The sequence below is a fragment of the Pogoniulus pusillus genome, chromosome 12, assembly GCF_015220805.1.
Source record: "Pogoniulus pusillus isolate bPogPus1 chromosome 12, bPogPus1.pri, whole genome shotgun sequence".
Classification (NCBI taxonomy): domain Eukaryota; kingdom Metazoa; phylum Chordata; class Aves; order Piciformes; family Lybiidae; genus Pogoniulus; species Pogoniulus pusillus.
This window is the reverse complement of record NC_087275.1, coordinates 31,968,838-31,974,837: the sequence shown is the minus strand read 5'-3', so window position 1 is coordinate 31,974,837 and position 6,000 is coordinate 31,968,838.

Sequence of the window (6,000 nt, the reverse complement as noted above, 5' to 3'; positions counted from 1 at the left end):
TGGTTGGTTGGGCAGGGCTGGGTGCTAGGCTGGACTGGATGAGCTTGGAGCTCTCTTCCAACCTGCTTGGTTCCCTGATTCTATGGTGTAGCAGTTTGCCTGCTTTCTGTGTGGGGTGGAGCTAGCACTGCCCTGCAATTCAAAACCTCACTCAAAGCACACCCTGGTCCAAAGCACTGTGTCCAGGCAGCCCACCCCTGCGTGTGTCTGAGGAACGTCTACATTACATAAACCAAGCTATTAAACTTCACTCTCAACCTACCTTCTTGCATTCACCTTAGATGCTCCTGATCCCATCTGTCCTGATGGACACTACCCAGGGGCTCAACGGTTGGGACTGTGTAGCCTAAGAGAAAGAAGCACTGAAGCACACTGCAGATTAGCCTAACATTCAGAGCAGTGTCTGTGAGTAGTGCCACAGCATCACTATTCTCCAGCTCTGAGCTGTGAAGGCCATTCTGTTGCACAGGACTTGGCAATTACTGCCTACTAAGACTAATTATTTTAACCTATTTCCATGGTGGTTTTTGTTGGTTTGTTGATGTTTCCTCCTCCCCTCCATTAAGTATCATTAGAATAGAGAATAGCTTCCATGCTCCTTTAATGTTTCACTTAGTAAACATTCCCTTTGGAAAGAGCATGGCTGGAGTGTGCATGCTGAGTACTTGGAAATGATTAATGGAAGTCACCAAGAATTCAAAGGCAGAACCTAGCTCTCCATAGCAGCCAGATCCTATCTCTGCCTAGCTCTTCTTTCAAGCAGATGGTTTCATTTCCACAGAAAACATCACTATTGACACTGAACTTTGCCCAACTCTTCTATGTTGAGTTGGTTGTTTCGTTTTCTAAAGTGGAAATGAAGCTTTCCTTCCTCCCTGGCAAGGCCAGGCCCAGAAGCAGGTAGAGCAAGGGAGCCTGAGCTGCTGGAGAGTGCCAGCTGAGCTTTCCTGCACTGCCCAGCTCACTGTCACACTGACTGCTGTTGCATGCCTATTTATCACAGGCTCACAGGATGTTAGGGGTTGGAAGGGACTCAAAGAGATCATCCAGTCCAACCCCCCCTGACAGAGCAGGAGCACACAGTCTAGCTCAGGGCACACAGGAACACATCCAGACAGGCCTGGAAAGGCTCCAGAGAAGGAGGCTCCACAGCCTCTCTGGGCAGCCTGTGCCAGGGCTCTGGGATCCTTCCAGGCAAGAAGTTCCCCCTTGTGCTGAGCTGGCACCTCCTGTGCTGCAGCTTCCATCCATTGCTGCTTGTCCTATTCCAGGGAGCAGTGAGCAGAGCCTGTCCCCCCCTCCTGACCCCCAGCCCTCAGATACTGATAAACATTGATTCAATCCCCTCTCAATCTTCTCCTCTCCAGACTAAGCAGCCCCAAGTCCCTCAGCCTCTCCTCACCAGGCAGTGCTCCAGTCTCCTCATCATCCTCATAGTCCTGTGCTGAACCCTCTCCAGCAGGTCCCTGTCCCTCTTCATCTGGGGAGCCCCAAACTGAAGGCAGTGCTCAAGATGAGGTCTCACTAGGGCAGAGCAGAGGGGCAGGAGAACCTCTCTTGATCTGCTGGACACACTCTGCCTAATGCCCCCCAGGGTTGCATTGGCCCTCTTGGCCCCCAGGGCACACTGCTGTGCCATGGATGCTCTCCCCCAGCTCCCTCTCCTTGGGGCTGCTCTCCAGCAGTCACCTCCCAGCCTGTCCTGCTGCAGTTTATTGTTCCTCCCCAGGTGCAGGACTCTGCACTTGTCCTTGCTGAACCTCATCTGGTTGCTCTGTGCCCAGCTCTGTCTGCCCAGGGCTCTCTGGATGGCCTCACAGCCTGCAGCTCTATCAGCCAAGCCTCTCAGTGTGGTGTCAGCAGCAAACCTGCTGAGCAGACTCTGTCTGTCTCTGCCCTTATCAATGTCACTGATTGAGACATTGAACAGGACTGGACCTAGCACTGAGAAAAGCAAGTTGTAAGGAGTGGGATAGCTGGGTTGCCATAGCCAGTTCCTTGGTTGCAATACCCAATTCTTGTATGCCATACCCAGTTCCTGGGTTGCCACACACAATCCCTTGGTTGCCATACCCAGTTCCTTGGTTGCCATAACCAGTTCCTTGGTTGCAATACCCAATTCTTGTATGCCATACCCAGTTCCTGGGTTGCCATACCCAGTTCCTTGGCTGCCATACCCAGTTCCTTGGTTGCCATACCCAGTTCCTTGGCTGCCATACCCAGTTCCTGGGTTGCCATACCCAGTTCCTTTTGGTGTCTGCAGACAGAACCCATAGGCTGTAACGGGTGGCTCTGCTCAGGGATGGCCAATGATAGGACAAGGGGCACTGGGGCCAGCTGGAGCAGAAGAGGTTCCGTGGGAACAGAAGGAACAATTCTTTCCCTGTGAGGCTATGAGAGGCCTGGAGCAGGCTGCCCAGAGAGGCTGTGGAGTCTCCTTCTCTGGAGCCTTTCCCAACCTGCCTGGCTGCGTTCCTGCGTGCCCTGCCCCGGGTGCTGCTGCTCTGGCAGGGGGGTTGGACTGGCTGAGCTTTGGAGGTCCCTTCCAAGCCCTACCACCCTGTGACGCTGTACTAACGACTTCCTCTGTAGCTGAGGAAGTGAAGTCCTGCATTATTTAGCTGTGAAATGTAAGGGAAGCAGTAAAGTAATTGCTTAATTAAAGCCCAAAGGAATGTGAGAGGACGACTGAGTGCATGACTGCGCTGTGATAGCATCACCAAACTGCTCTTTAAAGAGAGCCCTCAGCGAGGCTGGGCTGCTGGGAGGTAACCATGCCTCTCTGTGTCATTTATGAGGCTATCCTGACTCTCCTGTTGGAACATGTGGAAAGGTGCTGTTGCCACTGGGCCTGTGTAAACTTGGCTAAGGTTGTGGCAAGTTAGCAGTGAGAGCAATCTCGGTGTAGCAGCTGACACCCATGCAGGCCATAAACACAGGAGAGAGATTTTGGAAGTAAGGTTTCAACACCTGGAGTGCTGTGTCCAGTTGTGGGCTCCTCCATTGCAGAGAGATGCTGAGGTGCTGGAAGGCGTCCAGAGAAGGGCAGCAAGGCTGGGGAGGGGCCTGGAGCACAGCCCTGTGAGGAGAGGCTGAGGGAGCTGGGGGGTGCAGCCTGCAGCAGAGGAGGCTCAGGGCAGAGCTCATTGCTGCCTGCAGCTGCCTGCAGGGAGGCTGTAGCCAGGTGGGGTTGGGCTCTGCTGCCAGGCAGCCAGCAGCAGAAGAAGGGGACAGAGGCTCAAGCTGTGCCAGGGCAGGTCTAGACTGGATGTTGTTAGGAAGTTGTTGTCAGAGAGAGTGATTGGCACTGGAATGGGCTGCCCAGGGAGGTGGTGGAGTGGCCGTGACTGGAGGTGCTGAAGCCAAGCCTGGCTGGGGCACTTAGTGCCATGGTCTGGTTGGTTGGGCAGGGCTGGGTGCTAGGTTGGACTCTCTTCCAGCCTTCTTGATTCTATGATATAATTCTAGCCAAGCTTCTCACCCAAGAGGCCACAACAGATGAACCTGGGGAGGAAGGCAGAGGTGCAGAGAGGCTGCATCTCTTTGCAGGTGCAAGAGGTAGCTCTTGGAACAAGTGACAGAAGGAGAAACTGCAGTGAAACAGCAGGATAAGGAGAGATCATGTTTTCAGATGTCCTTTGGCAGGACACCTTTGGCTGCAAAGGTGGGCTGAGGACAACCACATCACGTTCAGCAAGGCAAAGTGCAAGGTCCTGCACCTAGGTCAGGGCAACCCTCATTATCAACACAGGTTGGGGGATGATGAAAGTGAGAGCAGCCCTGCAGAGCTCTTGGGGGGGTGCTGGTGCAGGAGAAGCTGGACAGGAGCCAACTGTGTGCACTTGCAGCCCAGAAGGCCAATGGCAGCCTGGGCTGCATCCAAAGCAGCATGGCCAGAGAGAGAGGATCCTGCCCCTCTGCTCTGGTGAGACCTCACCTGCAGTGCTGTGTCCAGCTCTGTGGCCTCCAACACCAGAGAACCAGACTTGATGGAACGAGTCCAGAGGAGGCCACCGAGATCAGCAGAGAAAAGAAGCTGAAAGGATTGGGGCTGTTCACCCTGGAGGAGAGAAGGCTCTGGAGACCTTAGAGCTACCTTTCAGTCTCTGGAGACCTACACAAAGGTTGGGGAGGGACTGTTGTAAGGGCTGCAGGCAATAGGATGAGGTGCAGTGGTTTGGAGCTGGAGCAGGGCAGAGTCAGGTTGGGCAGCAGGAGGAAGTTCTGCACAGTGAGAGGGGTGAAATCCTGGCACAGGCTGCCCAGGGATGTGGCTGAGGCCCTGTCCCTGCAGACATCCAAGCTCAAGCTGGATGTGTGCCTGGGCAGGCTGATCCAATTGGAAGTGTCTCAGCTGCCTGCAGGGGGCATGGATAAGATGATCTTTGAGGGTCACTTCCAACCCAGTGCAAGATGTGGAGTTGTGACTCAGACTCATTTCTTGCAGGATTTTTAACAGTAGTGATGTGGTAGTAAAGAAGATGTGAAGTGTCTTAGCAGTCTTCAGCCACTGTGACCTTCACCCATCCTGCCTCCTCCTCCCCTCCTGCCTTCCATTTCTGCTCAATCCAGCAGCTGCCTCAGGTGCTACAGGACATTTTCTGCCCTGAAACAAGACTGGCCCAAGACCATCAGCACAGAATGTCAAAATGGAGGCTAAAAGGACAAATATTTCTTGCCAAAAAGAAAGAAACCCTGACCTGGTCTTCAGCTGGGTAAGATTCAGCCATTTCTGAGCAGTATTACACTAACTATTTGTGCCAGTGGTGCTTTGTTCCTCTCCAGACATAAGACTTCATATATTCAGGCTCCAAAAAGCTCCTTGGGCTGTTTGTTTCTCTGCCAGCTCTGGTCTTGGGGACAATCTTGGCCAGGAACTGAGTGAACAAACCTACTCCAGCAGGCATCCACCAGAACTTGTATCCTCTTGGCTTTGTGTGCTGGAACTGATAAAAGTGTAAGAATTGAAAGGAAACAAAAGAGGAATGAGTGAAAAGTGTTCCTGGCTGAAACTCCACAGCAGGAAAATAGGAGTAGCTTTACAGGATTTATTGCTATAAACCCCCAGAGCTCTGCATGTGTCAGGCACTGATAATGACATCTTCACTTGGAAAAGGGATGTGTGACCATGACATTAACCATGGTGCTGCAGATCTGCTCCTGCATGCTGCCCTGCCCACGGACTGGGGGGCAGTGGCTGTCACTCCTAGAGAGAGAAATGACATTGAATCATGGAATCAAGGTTGGGAGAGCTCCAAGCTCAGCCAGCCCAACCTAGCCCCCAGCCCTGCCCAACCAACCAGACCATGGCACTCAGTGCCCCAGCCAGGCTTGGCTGCAACACCTCCAGGCACAGCCACTCCACCACCTCCCTGGGCAGCCCGTTCCAGTGCCAATCACTCTCTCTGCCAACAACTTCCTCACAACATCCAGCCTAGACCTGCCCTGGCACAGCTTGAGCCTCTGTCCCCTTCTTCTGCTGCTGGCTGCCTGGCAGCAGAGCCCAACCCCACCTGGCTACAGCCTCCCTGCAGGCAGCTGCAGGCAGCAATGAGCTCTGCCCTGAGCCTCCTCTGCTGCAGGCTGCACCCCCCCAGCTCCCTCAGCCTCTCCTCACAGGGCTGTGCTCCAGGCCCCTCCCCAGCCTTGCTGCCCTGCTCCAAACACCTTCCAGCACCTCAGCAGCTCTCTGCAATGGAGGAGCCCAGAGCTGGACACAGCACTCCAGGGGTGGCCTGAGCAGTGCTGAGCACAGGGGTGGGCACAAGAACCTCCCTTGTCCTGCTGCCCACACTGCTGGACATTGAACATTGTCAGAGTAATTCCCCTGATTGAGAACATCTCTTACACTCATTAATTTTTGTTTCCTCCAGCTAAGTAATTTTGTTGCCACTGACTTGTAGGTTATTCCTTCTAGACACAGCAAGAAGAGTGATGATGGAAAGCTTCTGGTTGAAGCCAGCTCTGTAATCTGTGTAAAAAGTGGTTCTTAGAGCAAGG